This window comes from Pipistrellus hanaki (genome assembly GCF_964339955.1).
Source record: "Pipistrellus hanaki genome assembly, chromosome: 8".
Classification (NCBI taxonomy): domain Eukaryota; kingdom Metazoa; phylum Chordata; class Mammalia; order Chiroptera; family Vespertilionidae; genus Pipistrellus; species Pipistrellus hanaki.
The window spans coordinates 28,403,887-28,431,834 of record NC_140510.1 but is presented as its reverse complement, the minus strand read 5'-3'; positions in this window follow the sequence as shown (position 1 = coordinate 28,431,834).

Genomic DNA, 27,948 nt, shown 5'->3' with positions numbered 1-27,948 from the left:
GGTGTGAAGGCGCAGTAATAGCCAGAAGGACAGACCTAGTGCGCTAATGTAGTCTACTGGGCTCTCAGAGCTGGGTGTCTGATTTCAGGACGGAAAACTAGATGTTTGCCTCCATGCTGCTGCTTTCTAAACGAGACCTGGTAATAAAACCTAAAAAGTAAAGTCACTGCCAATTATTGACATTTTCTTTTCAATAAAAGAGGTAATCTTGGTTTTAAGACTATGCTTCTTATTTATCAGAGTCCGGACGAGCTGCTTTCATTTTGAATGATTAAAGGAGGTATGGCTGTGACCATTTTTATTTTTCCTGAACTGATCCTTTTCAAGAAAAGATGAGAAGATAGGCCCATCTTAAAGGCTTTCATTTTCTCTGCTAACCCCCCTGGGTCTCTGACTGTCTCAGGGACCACACAGGATTCCATCACACAATTCAGCCACTCATCGGGCTGACTTTATTTTTAAAGGTTGGAAAATTACTTTGTGAAGCCTTAAGAAGCCCTGAGTATAATTAAACTGTAATCCAGAGTTAGATACAATTCCAAAATAAATCTTATTGTGAGACGATGACATTTCATAACACTTGATTTTAATACATCATGCTGATTTTCTAGAACAGCTCAGAGGAACCAATATTTACAGTAGATGGAGTATTTATGAAAAATCTGGCATCAGGTTTCCTATCTAATAAAGAGGGAATATGCAAATCAACCATCACACTGTAACAAAGATGGCTGTGCCCACCGGGGAGGCAGAGTTTCCATAACAAGCAATCAGCAGGGACCTAAGGCAGTGAGGAGTAGGGCTGGGGCAGGGGACTTGAGGCTGTGCCCCCACCCAGTGGGGCTTGACAGGGCACCTGAGGGTGCACCCCCTGCCATGCCGGGCTTGATGGGAGAACTAAAGGTGCGTGCCCCAGCTCAGGCCGGGGAACCTCAGGCCACACCCCCTGGCCCGGACCAGGTGATCTGAAGCTACACGCCCCCTCCACCTGGTGGAGCTTGACGGGTGTGGGGCCAGCCAGGTGTGGTTCTAGCCCAATGGGGGTGGGGCCAGCCAGGTTTGGGTTTTGGGTGATTTCAAGGCACACATGGGTGGGCCGGGACTTGACTCTGGGTCCCTCGACCCGCCCCAGACACTGACAGGAGGAAGATTTTCATATACATTTTACTAATTTTCTTCAATCTCGGACACTTCTATTATAGAGAAAAGGCAAGTAGCAATATTAAAATATTTCCTCTAATTAATTCCCTTTTAATGTGCATGAATTTCGTGCACTGGGTCACTTGTATAGTGTGTGTGTGTGTGTGTGTGTGTGTGTGTGTGTGTGTTTATGTAGGGTGTCTCAAAGTGTCTACACATACTTTGAATAATTATAAAGGCAATGCTTATTAAAATACATTTCATTTTCAAAATTGAGCTATCCATTAACGTGTATATATATTTTTTGGGGACAACCTATATATATCCCAATATTATGTGAACTGGGAGATAGATGATGTATATCTCAACAGCAGTACTAGAGATATGTCGAGTACATATCTCAAATGCAGTATTTAATTGATCCCACCATGCTATTAGTTGTCTCTTTGAGAGTTTCAGGGTTTTTTTTTTTCTCTGTTCATCATCTTCACAGTTTTGAAGTTTGTCATCAAAAAGCTTTAATTGCTCTATCAAGATTTATAGTTAAGCATCAGCCTCCTTAAGTTTCTAATCAAAGTTTTGGATGCCAGGAACATATCCTGAATCCAAATCCATAGAGGGCGGTGGGAAGGAGGCAGGGAGAAAGCGACATTTATGTTCACACCCCTAGTAAACAGCAGGGACCCTGGGGACTAAGGGGTGGGGGCTGGCCCTCTCCCAGACTCTTGGGGTCTACTCACTCTGCAACTGGCCCCAAGAAAGCCACTCATCAAGGCTCATGACCTCTGTGACTCCAGGAGAGGGAGCCAAGGGTTGCTTCCGAGCACCCCTTTTCCTCCCCACACACGGATTGTCTTGCCGGGCTGTGATGCAGTCTTACCAGGTTCCTAGACTTTATTTTTTAGATCAATTTTGGATTCACAGCAAAAATGAGAAGGAAGTATAGAAAGTTCCCATATATGCCCTGCCTCCACACATGCACAACTTCCCCTGCTACCAACAGGCCCACTATCAACAGCCCCACACCACAGTGGTGTATTTGCAACAATTGATGAACCTCCATTGACACATCATTATCATCGAAATCCACAGTTTACATTAGGGCTCACTCTTGGTGTTGTATGTTTTATGGATTGGACAAATGTATAGTGACATGTGTCCACAATTGTAGTTCATACCGAGTAGTTTCACTGCCCTAAAAATCCTCTGTGCTCTATTCATTCATTATCACCTCTCTCACCCCCAACCATGGCAACCACTGATCTTTTTACTGTCTCCATAGATAAGCCATTTCCAGAATGTCATATAGTTGGAATTATACAGTATGTAGCTTTTTCAGTTTGGCTTGTTTGGCATATTATTTAAGCAATATGCATTGAATAATACTTCATTGTCTGGATATTCCACAGTTTATTTTTCCATTCACCTACTGAATGATGTCTGAGTTGGTTTAAAGTTTTGGAAATTAAGACTAAAACTGCATTTGCACACTTTTTTGCCTTGTAAAAAAACCTACCCAGTCTGACCAGGCCAAATGAGACTGTGATGAAAATTTCAGTTGACAATAAGTACTGCTGTATGGGGGTTGTATTTAAGATACTTGTTAACTGTACCCAGGCCCAAGGCTGCGTTATAAAACTCAGGTTGGACACTTTTCAGAGATTCCAGATTTTTCCAGTAGAAATTATTCAATTGGTCTCCACAACATTTATTGAGCATATTTAGGTGTATGATGAGGTGACTCAGACGACTTGAGAGCAGTGTAGAGAGCCCATTGCTACTATAATGTCCATAACAATGAATATCGAACAAGTACTGAGTGTCAAGTGCTGGGTTAGGTATTTCACTTAATCCCACACATTAACCCAGCAAGGACATTTTATAGAACGGGAAACTGAGGCTCAGGCAGGAAAGCCCTCCTGAGTTGACTTGCAGAAACATGAAATGTATTTGGGACCACCTGGACCTGCCCCTGCCTACTTGTTGGTATCCATAGGAAGCTACTCCTTAGATCTTAAGGTCCAAGATTATGTTCTCTATTTTTGTCCTGCTATTCAAGGGCAAGATGGTTGTGGGCACATCCCCAGCAGGAGGTGTGCAGGAAGCAGCTGATCGATTTTTCTCTCTCATCAATGTTTCTGACTCTGTCCCTCTCCCTTCCTCTCTGTAAAAAAATCAGTTATATATATATATATATATATATATATATTTTTTTTTTTTTTTTTTTTTTTAAAGAGAGAAACAAAGGGTTATTGCCTAAGCAGGACATGGTTTAACATCTTTCTTTTAAAATGTATTTTTAGCAGCCCACAGTTCAAGGTAGCTTTATCTAAAAGGAAGCTTTATCCACCTCAAAACCATGTCTTCACGTTTCAATTCTCTTCAACTTTGCAAATATGTCCTTATGGTCTCTTAGGCACCAAAAAGACATTTAGAGCAGGCCAGAAACACAGCTGGAGGGAAGGAGTGAATCAGAAGACATCCCCTGTGGTTTTGGGGCCCAGCACAAAACGAGAATGTGGCTGTGTACAATATAGCCAGACCTTCCACAGTCTCAGATGTAGATGCTCCATGCTTTTAGGTCAGCATCAGCGTAGGGACCAGTGACAAGCAGGAGGGTGAACACCTGGTAAATGAAGGGTGGGTGCTGCATCTCCCCTCCATCAGACCATCACACAAAGGGAACAGGCCTGTCTGACAGGAGGTTCAAGGACTCCGGCTGCCAGCACACTCCACCCCTCTCCCTTCAGCGCCTTCTCTGGTGCTCACTCTCCCGGTGGGAAACAATGACAGGTGATGCCCTGTCTGTGTTATGATTCCCTCTTAGGCAGAACGCATGCGCTGAGCACCCCTTGGTATGTGGACGGAGATAACGGGGGATGTTGACTTCACCTAGCCCTGGTGCCTGGTGTATCTGATGGACTCTGTATCCAGGGAAGGACTGATGTATCTGATGGACTCTGTGCTCCCTGAGAACCTGCAGGATGAGGTTACCATGAGGGGCACCGATGCTGGCCTTCCGGTCACTTTCCTAACAAACTGACCCTTCCCTTCTCTTCCCCCTGACAAAGGCGGTCCTAACACACGTGCTGTTCCTCCCTCCAGCAGGTGACTTTACCTCCCCGGCTGGAACACAGAGTTACAGGAACACGCAGAGCCCCATCCCTTGTCTCCCTCTGTGGGGTCCCCAGCCCTGACCCCCTCCCTCTCCCCCTGGCTTCCTGAGGCCGGGATGGGGGTGCTTTCAGAAGGCCCGGAAGACTTCCTCTGTCAGTGGGCCCCGCTCTGCACCTCCCAGCACCAGCAGAGCCAGGATGTGGCGAGGCTGAGAACCTGACCGCACACTCTCGGGTGGGTGTGCTGGGTGGGGGCCCAGGAGATGCGTGCACACCCACCCACGCTGCTGCCACAGTTCACACACAGGTCTTGGCATCGCTGTCCCACCGGGGACACTTCCCACTGCAGTCCCGAAAGCTCTCATCTTCTTTTCATGCAGAAGCTCCTCTAGTCCCTAGAGTGGCCTCAGCCCGGCACCATGCCCAGCCCCAGGCTCAGAAGCTTTCTGGAACAGAAGGACAGAGAGGAGCGTGGTCCGTCGCGGGTCCAGGTCTTTTGGGGGAACATGTGTTGCGGCCTTTGCCGTGTCTGCCAGGGCCTGCTTCAGGAGCCTCCCCACCCCCTGCAGGCCCGCCCATCCCCCTCAGCCAGCGGGATCCTGGAAGAGAGGGCACGAGGTCACTGCGGCGGTGGGATGTGCTGGTGAGGATTTGGCCTTTTCTAGAAACATCTCTCCACCTTGACAAGCTCCTGTGTGCCGGGCTCCTGGGATAGAAAGACAGCTGACAAGGCCCCATGCTGAAGCCTGGCCACTGAGGTGCAGCACAGGCAGAGACAAAGGCGTGTTCCTCTGAAGGGGACGAGGTCAGGAAGCCCCATGGAGTGGACAGCGGAGAGGGGCACTCCAACAGCCTCAGAACCGCTGTGGGACTTACTGAGACAAACCTGCCAGCGTGGGCCCTGGCGTCAGACATCGAGTGAAACTCTGCCTCTGCCTTTTCCTAGGTGGAGCCTTGGTGAGTGGCTTGACCTTTCTGTGTCAGGGTTTCATCCCCTGTAAAGTGGGGAAACCAAGTTCCTGTGTCGCAGGCTTGCGGTGAGTTAACGGGAGCAACGCTACCAGCATAGATGACGTGCTCCGTTAGCTGGTAGAACGTCTCAGAACATCTGCTTTCTCCCTTCCTGTGGCAGGGATCTCTCCATCCTGCCAGGCAGATGCAAACATAGAGGAGAGCCTGGGAGGAGGGAGGGAGGAGGAGAAGGAAAAGGAAGAGGCGGGGAGAGTGAAGGGACGGGAGAAGCAGGCGGTGCACCCCCAGGTGGGCAGCAGAGTCACCGAGGGGCCCCCATGGACTACGTGAGAGGCAGCTCCCTGAGTAAGTGACATTCCAAAAATGATGCCTTGCTGGATCTCATGGGAACCAAAATGGGAACATTTACAGGATTTCTGGGAAAACTGGAAGCTGCGGGGCCACAGCTGTGGAGGACACATGCCCCACAGCTTCACACATCAGCCCAGGGAACAAGCAGCAGCCACAGGGAGGGAGATGAGACTGGGCCCCCAAGGACCCCAGACACACACTTCCCAGTTGCTGTCATATGTGTCACTCTATACACAGGATTCCTGTTGATTAAATTTTTCGATGTGAATATGAAGCAAGAGTATTTATCTAGTACTGCAAACAGTCAGGTGAGTTGGGGGAAAGGGCAGGAGCACTATGTCATTTGACTATATCCCCTGTAACTGATTTCCTGGCAAGTATCCTTTCTAATAAAAGCCTAATATGCAAATTGTCCCCTCAACTGGAGTTCTGCTGGGAGTGTGACCGCTCGACTGGTCGTTATGACATGTACTGACTACCAGGGGGCAGACGCTCCAACTGATAGGTTAGTTTGCTGCGGGCACTGGTGGGCTGGACTGGAAAGTGAGGTGAGAGCTGTCAGGAAGCTTCTTGGGTTTGGCCTGAGCCCTGGGTGGAGGCAGGCAGGGGCAAGAGCCAGGAGGAACTAGGTGGCACAGGAGGCTGCAAAGCGTGGTCCGCGAGCCGTGGGCTACATAGCCCTTGGCCGCTTGTGGCATTCTCAGTGCGCCATTTATAATCTCCAGAGCTGCTTCTTTTCATTTGTTAAGTTTCACTAGCTACTCCAGGAGAGTGGGTAGCACCATGATGGGGAAAAGGGGCCAGGCATGCCTGCCCAGAGCTACAGGGCAGCCTCAGTTTCCAGGGATGCAGCAGAGAGGAGAGCCAGGACTTCGAGAGCGAGAGGGACCCGCAGGTGGCTAGGCTGTGCCCCCCACTGTGCTTCTCAGTCTCGCTTTCATGGAATGGGTCAAAGCCTGCTGCCTGAGACTGGCGCCATGTGGAGAGGGTCGCAACGGAGAGAGGGGCGCCCTGACCTGCCAGCCTTGGTGACGATCATCTCAGTGCCCAGCTGATTGAATTCGTCCCACAGAGCCTTAATCTCAAGCTGCAGGCTCACACTGGCCACCTTCTTATTCTTCTTTACCGGCACCTTGGTGGCGGCTGCACGCCTAGCCCTGGACCCTTGGGCTCGGTAGTGATGCTGGAGGTGGCTCCTGCAGCTGGAGTGTCATAGTGACTGGTCGTTCTGGTCATTCTACCGTAAAGGTTGCTGGGCTTTTACTATATAGATAGATTGATTTCAGAGAGGAAGGCAGAGAAAGAGAGAGAGAGAGAGAGAGAGAGAGAGAGAGAGAGAGAGAGAGGGAAACATCAACCATGAGAGAATCGATCTGCTACCTCCCGAATTCCCCCTACTGGGGATTGAGCCCACAACCCAGGAATGTGCCCTTGACCAGAATGGAACCCAGGACCCTTCAGTCCTCAGGTGTGGCTCTATCTACTGAGCCAAGCCATCTAGGGCGACCCATGGCCTATATAAAACCACTGCAGTAGGCTGAGCAAGGGTCTTACCACAATGGTGATACCTAATAAAGAGGGTATCTCTCCTTATGTTGGGGTAATTGGAACTGCAGTGAAGTAAAGACACACCCATGGAGTGTGCAAGGTATTTCCACGCACACAATGCAATTTACTTTGTAAGGCAGCTGAAGAAGGTGAGCAGAGCCTTGAAAGGACATGAGTCTCCAAGACCAGGGTCTAGAGGGAAAGTGTGTGCCGAGAATTCTGCACTGTGAGTTAAATGCTAAGTGTCTGACCAAGCAGTTGACCAACTGGCCACTATGATGTGCACTGACCACCAGAAGGCAGATCAGTAGGTTAGCTTGCTGATCAGTAGGTTAGCTCTGACCAGTAGGTTAGCTTGCTGCTAGGGTTTAGCTGCTCAGGAGTGAACAAGATGGGGCTGGACATGCCCTGGAGCCCTCCTGTGGTCCCTTCTGTGGCCCCTCCTCAGCCACTGGCCCCAATTGGACCCAATCTGGACTGGGCGGATGGCCCTGATAGGCCTCGATCGCCAGCCAGGTGGAGGGACCCCACCATGCATGAATTTCATGAACCAGGCCTCTAGTATGGTAAATAAATGCCTTGATGTCAACTTAGAAACACAGTGGAGAATGGTTTTGAAAGGGCTGAAATTGGACAGCAGAGAAAATATTAGAATTGTCCTGCAACAATTCAAAAAGGACCAATGAAGACCTGAGCAATAGCCGAAGGAATCCAGGCTATGGGGCAAATCACCTCAGGGAGTCAGGAGCGCTGGAGAGCTAGGGAGAAGGAATTGCTCCCGGACGCTAGTGACAACCTTAAGGATGAGTCACTGTGGGTGACTCAGGGGGTGATGGAGCTTATCCAGGTGGGAAAGATAACCTCTTTTTTGGAAGCAAAATGGGAAAGAGGAGCAGAGGAGCCAGGGGAATGTGTGAATGTAGAGGGAGTGAGGTTAGTAAAAGACTCTTTCCCAAGTTAAACTGAAAAGACACTTAGCTTCTCTGCTGTTTTGTCTTTGCCACCTCTCCTCTTCTTTAGAGAGGGGATATTTAGAGACATTGCAAAGGCAGTACAAACAACTGACATAGATTAAGTGCTTCTTTGGGTGGTTAAGCACTCTACCAAATTACCTCATTTGTTCCTCAAAGCAGCCTTACGAGATGAATATTATCATTTCTAGTTTAGAGATGAACCAATTGAGATTCTGTAGAGGGCCTCCTGGGAAGGCACATGGGCATTTCTTTTCATTGTTGCCAGCTAAGACCAAGACGATTGGCAGAGCCGCATCTAGGATACACATTTCCCCAAGATGGCGGAAAGTGTAATCAGCTTGGCCTTCATATCAGCCCATGTGTTGGCAGGGGCGGGACTAGATATGTAAATCCAGGCATGCTAAGGCCTACGAAAGAATGCAAATAAGTTGGTGATAACTTCCTGGCATTGGGGGTATAAAATAAATACGCAGGGAGGAGTTGTCATCGTTGTCGTCGTCTTCCTGTCTTTCCAGCAGACAGAATGGTGGCCCACCCTGTTCCCAGCTTTAAATCTATCTCTGTGTCTTCTCTCTTTATTTCTATTATTTCCCAATCCCTGGCCACCTCCACTTAGAAGCAGTGCGTTCATCTCTCTTTTCGTGTGGGACTCAGAAAACGGGAGATCCCGGCTGCATCAGGCCCCGGCAAGACTCAAAGGGTTTAAGTAATGTGCTAAAAGCCTCATAGTTAATAAATGGCAGAAATGATATCTCTCTTTAAGAATAAAAACAATTTCAGGAAAGAAAATAATTTTTCGTTGTTTATATTTCTGGGTGGGGGAAGATAGGCTAAGAATTTGGACGAACAAGTGCACTTTAGCAGTTTTATTAACACCTTACATTTACTTATATGTTCATGCTTTCAAAATATGTTCGCATCCCTTATCTCAGATTTCTCACAGAATGTCTACATGGGGCAGGTAGGGCAGATGCCAGTCTCTGTCGGCCAGTGAACACACACCTGCTGGCCTCACCCCTGAGCAATCACCCACTGTTCACAGGGTGTTTCCAGAAATTCCATTCATGGTCTTGCTTGCTAGGGGTTTACAGTTCATTAAAGAATTGTTACAGGAGGCTAGTACCAACATTACGCATGCGTGCCAAGTGATACCTGGAGACATCAGCCATTTATTTTCAAACCTTTTCCCCAGCCCCTAGTGTTGCTAGGGCAATGGTTCTCAAAGGGTGGGTTGATTTTGCCTCTTGGGGCCACTTGGCAATGATTCTCACAACTTTGGGACTTGTGGGGGTGGGGGGTGCTACTGGCACGTGGTAGGTAGAGGGCAGGGATTCTCTCAACATCTTACAAGGCAAAGGAGTGCCTCCCACAACACAGAACCGTCCAGCTCCGAATAGGAACTATGCCCAGGTTGAGAAAACTGCTCCAGGGTAATACGATTACTTGATTTAATTTCTTAAATTACACTTTACTTAAAAATAGTAATCAAACCACGATGTGCTGAATATTATTACATACTAAAACTTAACACATGCACTCACCAAAGGATGAACTTGGGCTGCCAAATTAAATGCTTGTGTAGAGAACTTGGGTTAAGTCTTCCTGGCATAGCAGTTATAAAGGAGAAAATGCTTAGCAAGATTCCCCACTCTGCAGGGTATCCTAATATTTCCAGGTAACTCATTACTTTTAATAAAATTAACCATTTCTAACTCTTTGGATGTATCAGGGTCCTCTCAATAAAACACTGACATGAATTTGGAAGCAGAGGCTGACTCAAGATTACAAACTGTCTTTATCAAGCAGCCTAGTGGGCTGCCTTAAAAGTAAATGTTGTTAAGTTGGAACATACAAACTTGAATTAATGAAATGCTGATCTCCTTTTGAGCAGGGAGTGGGGGTGAGGGGCAGGTCTGTGCTACTAGAAAGAAGTCTGGCACCCGTTGGTACAGGGCGGGAGACCCAGGCCGGCCCTCAGAGCGGGTTCCTCAGACCAGGGGCCGCAGCTGCCCTGAGGGCTGGCACAAGTGCAGAAGCGCAGGCCCGCCCAGCAGGCCCGGATTAGAAGGAAGGTTCAGAAATGTGGGGAAGGCATTCCACGTCGGGGAGGGGCAGGATGAGGGCCCAGGAATAGGCCGCCCTGGCCAGACAGAGGGTTCTGGGAGCAGAGCACTGAGGAACAGTTTGAAGAATTTGGGGGCAGGGGAAACTTGGGGCTGAGAGAGGCCAGTAGCCAGCACACTCCCCCACTCAGGGCTCCAGCCCCCCCTTACCTTGTTGACAGAGCCACCTCCGTGGAATTCCTGCCAGGATTGCCAACCACTTCGCCACCATGAATCAATTAAACCGTCAATAGCCCCAAGAAGTTGGGGCTCATTATCTCCAATTTCTAGATGGTGAGCCAACCACTTCCGAAGCTGTAATTACTGGAGGTCAGAGGGCACCTGAGGCAGGAAGTCTGGTCTGTAGCTGCACATTTTTGGCCCTCCCTGCCCCCCCCCCCCCCTCCTGAGGGGCACCGGGGAGCTGCTCACTGCGGCTGGAACCCGTCCAGAGCTCAAGGGGCTTCAAGGAGCGCTGGCAAGGAGAAAGGGGCTGTTAGCATCTCCACTCAGGCGCCCACCTCGTGAGGAGAGGCGGTGCTGAGAGGGTTTGCTGGAAGGACTGGGACAGGGCAGCCTCCGGAGAGGAGGGAGGGGTTGAGGAGGGTAAGAAAGGAGCGGGGAGTGAAGAGAGGTGCTAGAAGGGTGGGAGAGGAGGCAGAGGGAAGGTCCACGGAAGGAGGCCTCCAGTGGGGCCTTTCCTGAGAGGAGTTGGGACTGGAATGCCCTCCAGTGGAGCAGAGAGCAAACTTCAGCTGAGTCAGTCACCTAGCTTTCTTGGAAAGGCCTAATGCGAAACCTTCGATGTCGGCTGCGTTCTTTCCAGGTCCACATAGAACCCTGGACACAGAATGTGCTGCTGGCTGGTGGCCTGAAGCGTCGGTTCTGACTGGGCCCTTCTGACCAACCCCAATTTTGCTTGAGGTTTAGTATGGGGCCAGCTTTCTACTGACTTCTTGGGAGACACAGTGAGGTTTCTAAGCTAAGGAAGGCCATGGATGGACTCTACCAGACCAAGTGCCCATGGGGTCAAGACAAACTACCCCCTCCCAGAGGGCTCCCCCAGCCACTCAATCCTGAAGACAAGAGGCTGGGCCGCCCCTCCAGCCTGCCCCACACTGCTGAGGGCATTTGTCCGCATCCAGCTGGGCCCCCTCAGCTCTGCCTTGGGGCAGATTCATCAACTCCTGGAGGCCTCCTCTCCGTGCTGACCTTTGATTCCGGTTAATGATTCCCAGCTGTGTGGGTCCTGAATCTGTTCAGACTTTTTTTTTGGGAGGGGGGGAAGCCGGGGTGGGGGGGGGGGGAAGAAACCTCTGAAACCTGAGCTCTTTACTAAGTGGCTGTGTACACCTTTGGGGACAGAGCAAGGGCTGTGGGCCCCTCCCCACCCAATCACGCACCATGGCCCTCAGTGTGTGGGGCAGGGTGGGGGGCCTTTCTTCTCCTCCAAGTTCTTCACACTGACCTTTCTGGAATTAAGGAACTGTTCAAATGCTAAGCAGCCTCAAATGCTAAGCAGAGAACAGCGTGCTGTAGGGACTCTTCTTCAAGGAACTGCTAACTGAAGTTGGCAAGGGTAGGGAAAGGTGTGAAGGTAAATGGGGAGGCTCCAAGTTCATTGTTTGCACCCAGGTGAGGACACTGCAGGAGGGCTGCTCCTCCACCAGGAGGCTGCGTGGGCACCTGAGAACCTCCAGGGGAGCATCTCAGAGGAAACAGGGAGAGAGAAAGGAAGACAATGAAGTTCAAAGCTGAGCAGGCAGCCCTGCCTCGGCCCAGGTGCCTTGGAGAGGGAGTCAGCCCTGGGGGCTGGACAGGGTTTGAGCTGCTGGGCAAGGTGTCTGGCGGGACCACTGGAGAAAAGACACTGTCACTGCTGGCAGCTTGGTTCTCTGGGGGCCAGGGAGGCCGTGGGGCTCAGGTGATTTCAAAACCTAAAGACTTAGAGCAGCGTTTTTCAACCACTGTTCCGCGGCACATGTTGCCTGGTGTGCCGTAGGTGCAGACAAGACAAGAATTTTATAATTTTTCACTATTTTGTTTACTTAATATTTCATAATAAAGTAATTATAAAATACTTTCTTTGTGTTTATTTGATTCCTATTCAAGAGAATTACTTTATATATAATCAATATAGGCACAGAGTTAAATTTTTTAACATTTTCTAATGGTGGTGTGCCTCGTGATTTTTTTCATGAAACAAGTGTGCCTTTGCCCAAAAAAGGTTGAAAAACACTGACTTAGATGAATCTAGTATATATGTACTATATACTGAATACTATATAGCCATTAGAATCATGCTATTCTTTCAAAATATTTAAGTATGTGGGGAAATTCTCATTTTGTATTTGTAAGTGAAAAGGAGCTAGTGCTACAAACAGTATATACCAGTGGTTGGCAAACTCATTTAGTCAACAGAGCCAAATGTCAATAGTACAACGATTGAAATTTCTCTTGAGAGCCAAATTTTTTAAACTTAAACTTCTTATAACACCACTTCTTCAAAATAGACTCGCCCAGGCCGTGGTATTTTGTGGAAGAGCCACACTCAAGGGGCCAAAGAGCCGCAGGTGGCTTGCAAGCTGCAGTTTGCCAACCCTGGGTATATACAGATTCCAGTTATTTTGTTGAACACACACACACCCACATATCGGTAGTGTGGAGTGTTGGAAGTATGTCAACTCAACAATCGCTGTCTCTGTGTAGTAGCAGGGTATGTGACATTTATTTTCTTTGTGTTTTTCTATACTTTTCAAATTTTCCATGATCAACATGACTTGTTTTTGTAAACAGCAAGGACAATAACTGTCCACTTAAGTGGAGGCACTGGTTCTGCCTAAACTGATGTTTCTGTTTAAACTGGTGAAAAGTGTCAGCGTCAGTTAGCTGTGGGAAGGGGGCTTAGCACTGTTAGCTATCTATGACCACCCTTCCTGCCTCAGTTTGTCCATGCTCAGCTTCATATCTTCCATGTGCCCTTCCAGATCCTCTCTCTGCTTCTCTCTTCCTCACTTTGGGCCTGGGATGCTGACCTTTATGGTTGGGTTTGGCTAATAGGGGGCACCAGCAGGAGATCAAAGGGAGACAGGAGGATAAGGCTTCCTCCCAGTGGGCTAGCTGTGTCTCTTTTGAAGGTGTGGCTCCTGAAAAAGGCCCTCTCCACTCAGCTTTCTCTGAGTCTGCCACCCCCACACTCTGCCGGCCTTGGGGTGGAATACTGGCGAATGGTAGCTTACCAAGACACATCCACAACCTACTCCCCAGACATGTAAATATGACTTCATTTGGAATAAAGGTCTCTTTTTAAGTTTACGATTTTGAGATGAGAAGATAATCTTGGATTATTCAGGTGGGCCCTAAGTCCAATGACAAGTGTCCTTATACCAGAGTGGTAGAGGGAGATCTGATGATCAGAAGAGCAGGAGGCACTGTGGCCATGGAGGCAGAACTGGGGTGATTTGGCCGAAAGTCAAGAAGTGCCAGCAACCACCAGCAAGGATCCTCTCTAGACTCTAGAGAGTCTAGAGCCTCCAGTGGCAGTTCCTGACTTCTGGCCTCCAGAAACACCCGAGAATAATTTTCTATTGTTTGTAGTCAGGTGTCATAGTAACCACAGGAAACTAATAATACAGGTGGTTATGGTATCCCCATTGTTACTAGCCTGGGGGTATAAGGGGTCAGTTTTGCCTGTCTCACCTCTTTGTAAATAGTCCCACTGTTAAATTCTCCTCACACTACTCAATTTTTATAGGCCACCATTGTTTCCTGCCTGGAGCCTGATATGGTTTGGGCCTGCCTCACCTGCATAGCATGTCCCACCCCCACATCCAGGGTGGATCCTGATCTGTCCAAGCTGACCTCTTCCCTTTGCAATTGATTAGTCTGAGCGTGGACATGTCCTAACTTTGGCCAAATCAGAGGGGACTCTGGGGGCCTTCTGGGACAGTGGCCTGCTGCTCTTATGAGAGCCACAGGAGGCGATAGTCCTCTACCCCTCTCTTCCTCTGGGCTTTGTCATGTCTGGATATAATGCTGACAACTTCTGCAGCCATCTTGCCCCCAATTGGAACCAACTGGTGGGTTAGTGAATCTACCAGCCCTGAAGGGAGGGCTGGTCTAGCCTTCCCGTCTCATGAAATAATGCATTTCACTATCGTTTACTTCTGTTTGAGTTGGGGTTATGTTATTAGTGGCTGGAAGCCTACTAAATGATGGAGAATTAGACTGGTTATATGTTGCCGTAAGGTAGAGATGGTTGAATGGTTTTTAATATCCCAGTACCTTTTAAAAAACTTGAAAAGCCTTGATTAAAGGAATTTCACGTGTAGAGATTTATGGTTCAATGGGGAGAGGGTCTGAAATCAGAGCAATAAGGTAAAGCAAAAACAACTGCATATTCAGTTCAGCAAACAATTATTAAACCTGCTGTACACTGGACACTCAGCCCTGGGCATCAAGTGGGAATGGTCAGTTCCCTTGAGAGCGCATAGTTTGTTTTTTAAAAAATATTTTTTCTCCAGGTTATATTTTACCCAAATTGTAGACAAATAGATACAAAACTGTTCATCCAGCAATATTTGTTCTGTTCACTTTCTGTACCGTTGTTGACAATATTCTTGGTGAGAAATGTCCTGTTAAGGTCAAATGAGCGCAACTCAGAGGCAGAAAAATAGAAAGGAATTTGTTTCAGAAAGATTACATAAACAAAGTATGGGAACAAAATTGAGCTTTACCCCCAATTGCTAGAAACTATGTTCTGCTTGTAAACTATTACTTGGAACTGTCACAGGTGTTTTCCAGGGTCCCAGTTTGAAGAGAACTGGTTGGAGGCTTGGGGGAGCAGTGGGAGGGTGTGAGACCTCCCCACCAAATCTCCCAGAATAAAACAAAAGGAGAAAGAGCCTTTTCCTTACCAGCCGAGGTCCCTGCCCCTTAATTCCAGGGCCAGGAAGTAGAATCCTCAGGAAGCCTAGATGTGTTTCTCAGTCAAAACCACGCCCAGCTTAATGGTTCAGTAGAACTCCATTCCTTCATGTCTAGCAGGACCCCTCTACAAATCCTCTTTAAAGTATTAGTGCCCTGGGGAGGGGCATCAAATTAATTCAAAGTAGTCGGTGATTCATTTCGTGTTTTAAAAAGAGCTCTGAGAGAATGGGACAGGGGATGAAAAAAAAAAAGAGGGATTAAGGGACTTGTGGGGGAAGGATGGTACAGGTAGGATATTTAATAAAGCACCTACCCTGTTTCCCCAAAAATAAGACAGTGTCTTATATTAATTTTTGCTCTCAAAGATGCGGCTAGGTCTTATTTTCAGGGGATGTCTTATTTTTCAATGAAGAAGAATACGGTACACATTTATTGTTAAATGAAAATAAAGGAAATTTATTACCTGTATACGGTACTGTAGTACGGTAGTTGTCAACACAAACCAGACAAACTGTGAATCCTACAGTATCAAGAATTTACTCATTTATTCAATGACAATCATGTCATCATCTTCTGGAACATCATCATAACAATCCTGAATTTCCAGATGAATTTCTTGTGATTCCATTTCTTTCAGAATCAGTGGACCAAATCTCGCATGTTTAGCAATAGCATTCTGAGACAGAGCCCGGGGGGCCTTATTTTCGGAGGATGTCTTATTTTCCAGGAAGCACGGTACTATTTTTTTTTTTTTTTTTTGCCTCTCTTCTCGGTCCTATTTCTCATGTCTGCTTAGCCTCCCTCTTATGAGAAATACTTACATAGAAGCCAACCTCATCCAATGAACTTGCCCACAGATCACTTTGGTTCTAGAGGTGGTCCTAGAAAATACTGTGTTCAGAAAGCCCCTGGAAAATCACAAGTAGGTGAGTACATTGATGCCTCTGAGAAGTCCTGCAGGAAATGATCCTAATTTGTGTTTACATAATCTGGCATTGTCTACACTTGTTATTAATCAAATAACTCTTTTATGCAAATAAATGATCATGTTTTAGCCACATATTCTGAGAAATGCTTATCTGATGCTCATAGTTTTCATAGCAGTGTTTGCTACCTGAGTTTTCAGATGAGATAGTTCCATTTCCCCTGCTAATTGTGGTCCCATAGCATGTGAGCTGGGAAGAAAAGAGGCCAAATGTATACTGAACACTCAGCTATTTCTTGTTGGCTTTCCTAGCGAATAATTTGGCTGGAAACAGATTTAAACAAATTCTTATTTTACAGTTAGCAGATTTGCCACAGATTTTAGTGATATAGACTCTTCTTTCTTTCTTTTTTTAAAAAAATATATTTTATTGATTTTTTACAGAGAGGAAGAGAGAGGAATAGAGAGTTAGAAACATCGATGAGAGAGAATCATCCATCAGCTGCCTGCTGGAGATGTGCCCACAACCAAGGTACATGCCCTTGACCGGAATTGAACATGGGACCTTTCAGTCCGCAGGCTGATGCTCTATCCACTGAGCCAAACCGGTTTTGGCTAGACTCTTATTTCTTTATTAATTTGGAAAACTTGGAGGTTGGGTTCTACTGAGTTGTTCTCCTTGTAAACGTGGCTCCTTTAAAAGCAGCAGCCTCCTTAGTAAGATTCTTTTCATTACTCTGCAATCTTTGAAAGGATCTCTAACATCTCTCCTCCCCCAGAAGAGCTAGTTCAGAAAATTTCTGTTCCTGGTCAGAAATATTTCAAATAGAATCATCACAGATGCCATTGGATGTTCAGAAGGTTGCCTAGAAGACCAAGAATTTGAGACCACAAGAGACAGGCCTAAGGGCTCACTCTAAGACTTTGCTCCTCAAAGTGAGCTCTCTGAACCAACTGCAGAGAGCTTGTCAGAAATGTGGGATCTGGAGTCCCACCCCAGACCCATGGGAGCAGAATCTGCATGAGAGCAGATTCACTTGTACATCAAAGTCTAAGAAACAGCAGGATTCACCCCATCATTTGTTCATTTATTTAACAAGTATATTGAATAATCTGCCACAGGCTCTGTTCTAGGTACTGAGGACATAGTGGTTAAAAAAATAGAGAAGTACCCAGTTCTCTCACAGTTTATATACTAGTGGGGAAAACAGACATAAATAAGTTTAAAACAAAAGATTTCAGGACGTGGCAACTGTTTCAAGAAATAAGAGCATCATGGATTAGAAAACAGCCAGGGTTGGGGATGAGATGCAATAGTCTGTCTGAATAGAGGCCTGCACAGTGAGAGATTGAAGCCACAAGAGCGTCTGGTGGGCACATTCCAGGCAGATGACACATCTAGAGCAAAGTCCCTGAGAAGAGTGTGAGCTTGGGAACAGAAAGAAAGAAGGCCAGGGTGGCTAAAGCTTAGTCAATTAGGAAACTCAGTGATGGTGGGGAAGGGCCAGATTATACGCACTAATGGTGCTCAGACTTGGATAGGGCTTGTTTAACACAGATTCCTGGGTCCCACCATCAGAGCTTCTGATTCTGAGGTGGAGCCCAAGAATTTGCATTTCTGACAAGTTCCCGGTGATGTTAATGCTGATGGTTCAGGGACCACACTTTGAGGAGCACTGGGATAGAACCTTGTTGGGCCTTGGATGGAGTTCAGCGATAGTCTATGTGTGATGAAAGGACATTGCAGGGTTTTAACCAGGGGAGTTACATGATCTGGTTTTCATTTTCTTCTGTCATTACCAGAAGAGCAGGCCTTTCCAGTCATCTATTATCACCTGCATGTGCATCCCTTTCCTGCTTTGCTCAACACCTGATTTGACCCAATTTCCATTTGACCTCCATTTCCCCCCAAACATTCCCATTGTGTCTTCTGGAATCTCCCCCTGTCCATCCCCACCTCTGCTCTGATCTAAAATCCTTAGACATCCTCAGACTATAACAGCCTTCCCTGCTCCTCCTTGCCTGAGCCTGGCTAGTTCCAAGAATGTTGTGTTCCTGCAGCTCTTTCTGGCACAGCCTGTTTGATCTTTTAAGTTCATGAACTTCAAGGCCAGGAGGTAGTGCTGGTTCTTGCTTGTTCTCCACTTTGCTCCAGGCTGTAATTCCTCTTTCCTCTTACAAAGCTCCTGCCTCTCAGGGTTTGCTGCCTGACTCCACACTAGATCACATGTCCTCTTTCACTGAGGGCTACACCCCAGATCTCCATCTTCCTCTATGATTATCCCTTTTGCCAATCTCAGTGAAGTTAATCACACAGATGTCCCACCCAGCACCCTGACTTCTCAGTTTCCTTGACCTTCTCATTCCTCATTACCTTTTCTTCCTCCACTTTACCTCAAGGTCATCATTTGATCCTTGTCACCATCAGAAACTGTCAGGTCTCTGCAAATCCAAACGCCACTGACTTCCACAGTTTTTTCTCAATGCACTTGTTCAAGTGTCTACTGCAATAATTCTTCAACTCTGTGGAGATCTCTTTTCTATTGGCTCTATCACTTTTACTGTCTATCAGTCACTCCAGTGTCCACTCTTTTGTGCAGCTTGGGGTTCATGGTCCCTCACAGTATACACTCCCTTCAAACACTCTCATCCTCAGAATCCCCTCATCTTCCAGTACAGAACCTACAAAACACTAAATGGATCCAACCTTCCATTTCCCCATGCCTTCATTTAAGCAACTTAATGTTGCTATGGAACACCAAACAGACTTTTCATTCTAAGTTCACGATCACAGACCTGTAAGGAATATTCAAGATTGCTAGACAATATTGCTGTGTTTTTCTGGGAAACCAGCATTCATATTTCTGGAGGCCACTTTTCATAAATTAAAACTCCTATAACCCTTCCTGCTTCTTACTCTCAGCTACTGAACAAGCTCATATTTCATTGAGAAAAGAGAAGCTATCAAATGTGAACTTCCTCATTTTCCCACGTTAAATCTACACGTCCACACTTGTCCTCTTCTCCTGACCTCTGGTCAGATGTGTCTGTCCCCATTAAAGGTCATTAGTCCACTGGTACTCTGAGGGACTCTCCATGTTCATTCAGTCATCTCCCATCAGCATCTGCCTCTCTATTGGATAATTCCCATTGGCACACACACACATGCATTAGTATCTCCCATCTGTTTCTTGTGTAATTTATATCTGTAGTTCTAAATAATACAGTTATTTTTAGCTTCTTCAACTTGAGACACTTTTTAAAAAAATATATTTTATTGATTTTGTACAGAGAGTAAGGGAGAGAGCTAGAGAGCTAGAAACATCAGTGAGAGAGAAACATCGACCAGCTGCCTCTTGCACATCCCTTACTGGGGATGTGCCCGCAACCAAGGTACATGCCCTTGACGGGAATCGAACCCGGGACAGTTTAGGTCCCAAGCCGACGCTCTATCCATTGAGCCAAACCAGTTTCGGCTTGAGACACTTTTAATCGCTTTTCTGCACTCTCCTCATGTGTATTTCCCCTCCTTCTACCCTCCTAATGTAGTTATATAATCACTTTTGGCTAAATCAATGTTCAGTGTTTGTATTACTCTGATTTAAGTACTCATAGCTAAACCATATAGGATGTTATTCTTTTATGGTTCAACTTTGTTTTTCTTGGGGTTACTAATTAATTTTCATTGCTTAATTTTTAAAGTATCTATTACTAAGTTTTTACCAAACTTTCCAATCAAATTGCAAAGCCCGTCTTATTAGTTATAGGTAACCAACCAAGATGACTCTTCCCTCTGTCAACTTGGCTTTTGTGGCTAAAGGATGGCCACCTTTATGCTTGCACGTGATCTCTCCAGCATGGTGGTCATAGATAGCTGGACTCCTCGCACTGCAGCTCAGGACTCCAAGAGTGAGTGTTCTAGCAAAGGTGGAAGCTGTGTGGCCTTTTAGGACCTTGATTGGGAAGTCACATCGTGACTCCATATTGTAATGGTTGAAGTCGTCAGAAGCTCACCCAGACTCAGTGGGGGGAGGGGGAGCATAACCTCACCTCTCATAGAATATTTGTGGCTATGTTTTAAAACTGCCATAGAGACAGATATACTTGCATCTGAGTAGAATGTCTTTTGGAGGGAATCACAAGAAACTAGGAAAAGGAGAAACTGGGTGACAAAAGTAGAAAAGACACAAACTTAGTCCTATAAGTCGTTTTGTACCTTTTGGATTTTGCATCATGTGCTTGACCTACCTTTTTAAAAAATTAAATATTTGTGACCACATCACAGCTGTGCCTGGAGCTATACCAGCCCATGGAGGCCAGGACAGCTCCCAGGATCCTATAGACCAGCTGCTCAGTAGGACTTCCTCTGATGATGCTAGTCTGTATCTGCACTGTCCAGGAGAATAGCCACTGGCCACATGTCACTATTAGAAGTTAAATTAAACTAAATTCAAATTTAATTCCTTAACCATAGTAGCCACATTTCTAGTTCTCAGTGCTATGCATGGCTGGTAGCAACATATTAGCTAACACAGCTCTGGAACTTGGGAGGAGCTCACCCAGATGGGATGACTTGTAGACCATGGGATTCCTTGGGTCTCCAAACATTTTTACACATATGCATCCTAAAACATCTTTAAAGCAGTACTTACCCCATTGAAAACATTAAAGTTGACATCTGAATTCTCCAGCCTTGGTTTAAAAGTTTGTTTTTATAGGAGTTATAAAAGATTAAACATTTCATAAGATGAGAAAGAAGTATAATTAGAATAAATATTTCATGGGATGGCTTGATAAGATAGGTTTAATTACTGAATAATGCAGACTGAATCTGAATGAAATCCTGTAAAAATTTTAGCATCACTAACCTACCCTGCTTTAGCAGTTCTAAATTTGGAGCATCTCCTCGTGGGCTGCCTTCACCCTTAATGGAAATCTGTACAAGACAGGGAGAGACAGGAAGCCCTACGGGGCAAAGATGCCTTGATGAATCATTAAAGAAGTTCCCCGGAAACCAATATATCAGTCTCCCCTTTTTTTTTTTGCTTGAAGAGGTTTTTATACCCCAGAGAAAAGCCCCATGATAAGAGTATGATGGGTGAGGGGCACACAGAAATTTTCAAAAGACGATTTTAGAAATGTATCCTTGAAGTTAAGACTCTGGAAGCCGATTCTCTTTAGATCATTCATGGACATTAACCCCCCTGAAAAGTCGGTAAACCTTCAAGTATACTTGAACCCCAGTTTGAAGACAGCCACCATAGGAAGATGGACAACTGGGCTTGGCAACCAGTTAGTTACCTGCTGCTGCGAAAGTTTCCATTGAAACCCGCCAAGGATTAAACAGAAGGACAGTTACCTGGGGCCTCTGGAACTGAGGCATAGAGGTTCTGTCAGTCTCACTGTCACTGGCCTCTGGCCTGCTCTCCAAGGCTTGTCACTAAGGTGGGACTACTGCCCGGGTTTCTTCCACAGAAGCTCACTTCTCTTGTCTAGAATTTTTAAGCCTGTCCTGAGTGGAAAGGGCCAAACACAGGGTTGCTTTCTTCTAAGACTTGGGAACAATCAGCAAGACAAGATTCCCTTTTCCTAGTTGAATCTAACACTTCCCTCCTTTTCATCACCTCACTCCCCTCACATCTAATTTTTTCGAATGGAACATAGAGTAGAGATGGGCTTGGAGAATCACAGCTCACTGGATCAGGGGGAGCAGGGCTGAAAAGGGGGATGACCCATATGTCAGATTGCACAGCAGCCTAAGTAACTACGAGCTGGTTAGAGGGTCCTTCTCTAGAAGACGCTGTTCTGTTTACCTGGGGGTGCTCATGAGATGACAATTGCACATAGCCACGATTAGTCTTCAAAGTCTCTGAAATCAGCCTCTGGCTGTATCTTGCAGGTGTGTTTATGTGTCTCATCGGAGACCAATACACCATCGCTCAAAAGGGCCAATAAGGAACCTGTTTTTTCTTTTGGCCAACTCAAGATAAACTAGTGCTGCTTTGGTCAAATACTAGAAGTGTTGTTGCCTTGCAACTAAGAACTATATTGTTCAAAAAGTATATATTTTTTAAATCCAGGAATCATACCTCGTATGTGGGGTCTCATGCTGTGCGAGGCAGGAGCTGAGACCCAGAGCGAGGGCAGAACAGAGATGAGGGCCTTCTCTCATGTCTCCCTCCCCCCGGCGAATGATCTCTAACGGACTCAGGGGCAGAAGCACAGAGAACATTTAAGAGACAATTTAAAAATCTTCCCCTGCCCCTCTCTCTTGGCCCCGCAATTTGTAGGTGGATTTTTAAAGTGTGCATCTGTATATGAGGCAGCTCTATTGCATTCCCTCACACCTTCTCAGGAAGGTAGCAGGTATTTATGAATTGCTGCCCATGCCAGACACTGAGCTAAGCAGTTCGTGCACATCTCTCAACCTCATCCCACTCCCCATGTAAAAACTCTGCCTCTGTTTACTTGCAGTCGGAAAAGATATAAATGGCAAAGGAGCTGGATGGCATCTGGCCCACTTCCTCACACTGGAGAGCCCAGAGAATGCCAGGAAGGAAAAGTGGCAAAATGGCGGCAATTAAACATCCAATAATCAAATGAGTGTCTGAGTGGAGCCTGTCCCAGGGAGACACAGCAGCTGAACACATCGGATTGAAAATGAAGGTGATGAATAAGTCTGGGAGAATAAGGGTGCTTCATTTGCCACAAGGAACGCCATTTTGATGTTCTTCAGAGAAAGAAGCTTAAGCCAACAAAGTATTTTCTCTCATTTGCTGCCTTGGGGTGACATCTAAAACATCAGTTAATAACGTCTACAGCTTGTTATCCATTTTTCTTTAATTGTCATTATGAAGAAAAGCCATTGCCTACTGTGATCACGGTTGACTTAATAGCGTTAAGACTCGTCTCTGTTTATTTCATCGTGTTAATCTTGGTGGCACATGCTCCCGTCTTCCTGGAAATTGATTCCATATCAACATTGTCACAAGATAGTTCACACGCCACTGACTTTCTTTCCCCGTCACACCCCCCCTTTTCAGTCTTACAATGTTCTTTTCCCAAGAGGCCATGTGAGAAGATGTACCGAGGCAAGCTCTCAGGGGGTCCCTGTTAGTCAACTGCCTACATAGCCCATCTCACCCTGCAGATGCCAGAGAGGAAACAAGGACAAACCAGCCAAATCGTGAGAGGCTGTTCTGTCAGCAGCCGGCAACGCCAGCTCCTCAAGGGAATCATGTTTCTGGTCCAACGCTGCCAATGACCGCCTTCTGGTATTTTCAGTGAGAGTGACTGATGCTAAATTACTGCTGTCACTGTGTTTTATTTGAAGTAGCCATTACCAAACTATCAGGGTGTTATTTACCCAAGAAGAAAAAGGCTGGTTGTTCCCTCTTTAACTCAGACCCAGCCCTCCTGCATCTCTCTCAGCATCAGGACACGTTCCCATCCACTTGAGCACTGTCCACCCTGGAATTATTAACTGCCTTGTGCACTCTCCACTCATGCATAGTCATGGGCTGACTATCTTTTAAATGTAACCCCAAGCCCAGGCTCACAAATCTGCATGCATTGCACCTCCGTGAGATGCCCTTCCACTTCTCCTCTTCCTTCAGGACCTAGTTCTAGGTCCCTTGACATCCACCAAACATTCGCTCCCTTCCCCAATGCTCACATCTTTCTCTGAAGTCCAAGCCCTTTCTATAGGCCTCCCAAGCTGCCCAATGCCATGGCCCCTATTGAGTTACTATGACTTTGAGTTACTATGTCTCTGTGGACAACTCTTAGCTTCCCAACCAGACAGGCCTTCACCTTCTTCAGAGCACAGACTCTTGATTACTGCCTTACAACTAGGTCTGGTCCTGAAACTTGCAAGTGAAGGGCTCCATCAGTGGTAAGGCTGCATTGCATGTGCATTACTCAGCCCGTAGCCCGAGGAAGAAACCCCGGCCTCAAACATGCAACCAGCGGAGGGGTGGGGGAGGGGAGAGGCGCTCCACGGCCTCTCCTCGCCTCTTGCTCAGCCTCCCCTGTTCCACTCTAGAACATCATATCCTTTGGTTGTGCAGGCTAAGGTGACCCATGGGGTCCCACAATTCAGCCACAATAGCATTGGATTAGGGAGAAATGGAGGGCCAAAGAGCTGATGGTCCAGCAGGAGAGACTGGATGGCCACAAAACTCCCTTGAAAATGGAAATATTTTCAGAAAGTAAACAGTCATGAACACAAGGGCATGGTTAGGAAGAAAATAAGTCTCACAGAGCAGAATGAAAAGGAGAGGAAGTAGAGCAAGAGTCAGGAGGGAGGAGGGGCACCTGAGCCCAGGAAGCCGCATGGGCGGAGAGAGGGACAGGAAGGGAGGGAAGAAAGCACAATCTGCAGGGCAGGAAACAACAGCCTCAATGTAGGAAGTCTTGCTTTTGCAAGTAATTATTTTGGAGTTCATTAAGCAACTTCCTGCATGAGGCTAGAAGGGCAGTGGGTGTTCTTTCTAGCAAGCTGATGGTCTTGCTTCATCCTGGTTTAGAAGGTGAAAGGGCACATGGGAGGAGCCCAGGATGGTGGCATTTTGAGCCAAGTCCCTTGAGCTATAGGCCCAAGACCAGGCTGACAGACCCCTCAGCTAGGGGGCAAGCGGAGCTGCTTGCAGGAACAGGACCAGAGCTGCTTCCTAGGCAGCCGAGCCCTGTGATCATCCCCACAGAGATGGAGTGGCCTGGGTCTGGGTGTTACTTCTTTAAGACAGACAGTCCTGGGCTGCAACGTTGGGGTGGAGCACCTGGTCCTGTGTCTCTTGACAGCTTTCTGGAGGTGGGGAAAGGACCATCCATAAATTTCAATTCTGTAGTGGAAAGTAAGTCTCTTTTCCTATTTTAGGATACCTCCTAAATAGGAAAAAAAGTTACCCACCAGAATAATCTTGTAAATATTCACAAGGAACTCCCAGGACAACTCCTTCATTCAAGAGTGCCTCTCCTAGCCAAAACTGGTTTGGCTCAGTGGATAGAGCATCGGCCTGTGGACTGAAAGGTCCCAGGTTCGATTCCGGTCAAGGGCATGTACATTGGTTGCGGGCACATCCCTGGTAAGGGATGTGCAAGAGGCAGCTGGTCGATGTTTCTCTCTCATTGATGTTTCTAGCTCTCTAGCTCTCTCCCTTACTCTCTGTAAAAAATCAATAAAATATATTTAAAAATTTTTTTCAATTCTGTAGTGGAAAGTCAGTCTCTTTTGCTATTTTAGGATGCCTCCTAAATAGGAAGAAAAGTTACTCACCAGAATAATCTTGTAAATATTCATAAGGAACTCCTAGGACAACTCCTTCATTCAAGAGTGCCTCTCCGGGGGATTTCAGGTACATGGTGGATGGGTGGGGAGACTTGCCTAATGTCAGAGGCAGAAACTCTACCAGTCAAAGCTTGGTGCCTCTGAGTAGAGACCCAAGTGCTGTTGACTGCGCTGGCCTCATTAAGTGGACACAGCTGATATTCAACCAATATTTGCTAAAATGGATGAGTGAATTGTTGGGTCTTTCACTGTGCAATCACCTGCCCCGAATACATCATGAAAAGGGGCAGGGTCAAATTATCGACAAATAACCGCTGAGGTTCTGGGTAAGTTATTCAATCTCTCTAGCTCTCAGTCTCCTTATCTTGTTAAATAAGAAGGTTGGCTGACCTCTAAGAACTTCCCTTTGAGTAAACGGCAAAAAGAATGTTGGTCACACATAAGACACGTGGAAATTTGAACACCGGTTAGCTAACTTGATGATATTAAGGGATTACTATTAATTACTTTTTAAGGTTGCTTATATGATTTTCAAGCATATAAGATCTGTATAACCAGCCGAAACCGGTTTGGCTCAGTGGATAGAGCATCGGCCTGCGGACTGAAGGGTTCCAGGTTCAATTCCGGGCAAGGGCATGTACATTGATTGCGGGCACATCCCCGGTGGGGGCCTGTGCAGGAGGCAGCTGGTAGATGTTTCTCTCTCATCGATGTTTCTGGCTCTCTATCCCTCTCCTTTCCTCTCTGTAAAAAATCAATAAAATATATTTAAAAAAAAAAAAAAAAAAAGACATGACAGCTTTCCTAAAGCAGAGTGGGAGCACCCACAGTGTTAACTGCCTCCCAGAACCTTGTCAGCAGCGCCTGTGGTCCTTGCCTCATGTGCAACACCTCTGCCCGGGGCTGGAGACGTGTGTCTTCACGGGGCAGACACTTGCACACACGGTCCTTACCTTTTTAACAGGGAGCGTGGCCTCCTGCCTGGGTCCCATCCTGTGGATTAAACGTAAGCTTTGGCCTGAGGCCAGCTCTGCCATAAACCAGGAGAGATTATCCGAGGCCCCGCCTGACCTTCATTTTAGAAGAAGCTGAACCTGACGGGATTCGCTGTCTGGTGGAGTCTTGAGCTGGCAGCATGCTGTGCAGGGATCTGTTTCATGGAGAGAGGAGGTGATGGGCACTGCCACTCAGAGCAGGTGGGGAGGAGGGATGGAGTGGGATGACGGTGTCTGTGCACATGCCCTGTGGATGAGGGGGTGGGTTAGAAGGAAGCTGCAGGCAGGCAAATGGAGACTTTAGAGACCCAGGTCCAGAGGCTAAAATACAGCACAGGGCTGGGATGAAGGCCCATCTCCCATGTCTGCAGGGCCGATAGGGGCTCAGGAGGAAGACAGAGACCCCAAAGATCGTGGCCACAATGGTCACCAGCGGCTCCCCGGGCGGAAGTCGGCAGTGAGGCGGCTGGGCAGGGGTCCTGAGAGAGGAGGTAGTTCTTTCACGCAGAGAAAACTTCAGCAATACCATGGGGGGCCTTCCCCAGGACGCGAGGGCAGAGGCAACGGGCCAGTATAATTTACTGTTCAGGCTTATGTGGCCTAATACATATTCATACACAGGGAAGGCTTGGAGAAATTCAACTTAGAGAAAAATTCCATCAACTAAGCATTCATCTTGTGATTCTTTTTTTTCCCTTGGCGGGGGGGGGGGGGGGGTAGGGGGGTGGGGGTGGGGGCAGTAGGAGACTCTTTATGTTCCTAAAATTGAAAACAGAAAACAGAACTTGTATACGAAATGGATTTGCCCCTTCGGAGTGGTGCCTCAGGAGGCTACGCACGCCTTCCGAGAAGCTCAGGGAATTTGCAGAAATCAGCTTTGGGAACTGAGTGCAGAGCCATCCAATGAGTCATCCTCGAGTCAGCTGCTTTGAGCACCCATCTTCTTCTTCAGATTCATCTTGAAGTCCTTTTTGTTTGGTTCCAACAATAAAACCCTCCGTCAAACGACGGCCCTCATTCACCACGCCTGTTTCTCAGGACAGTTCTTGAGCCAGTGGAGCATCCTGTCATCTTTGGCCACTCGAGCTCCGGCCAGGCCCTGCCCAAAGGCTTGGGCAGGATTCAGTTCTGTGCTGTTCCCTCCCCCCCTGGGGCTGTTTCCATCACTGCTGTGTCCTGTGCGCAGACTTCAAAACACTTGCCTCCTCTTTACCAGAGGCTTTTGGTGTTAAACAGCTAACCGTTATTCCAGAAAGGGAAGGGCTGTTCTAAACCGCACCCACCAAACCTGCAGCAGCAAAGCCGTCTGGAAGGAGGACCAGCCACTCAATGCTTTCTGTTGGTTGATGTCACAGAGAACAGCCTGTCAACATTTTCCCTACGTTGCTTTTCTTTCCGGGGCACAGAATAGAGATGAAAAAGCACAGCTCCGGGGGTTCATGGCACCGAGAGCTGGCGCTCAAGGGATTGATTATGCATTCACTTATTCATTACAATTTTTAAAAATGGCCCAGCTGCTTCAGCTTACGCAAGCTGGGCTGGAATATTTCACTCGATACTATTCTCATTGGGTAGCTACAATACCGAGTGACTTAATGTAAATGCTT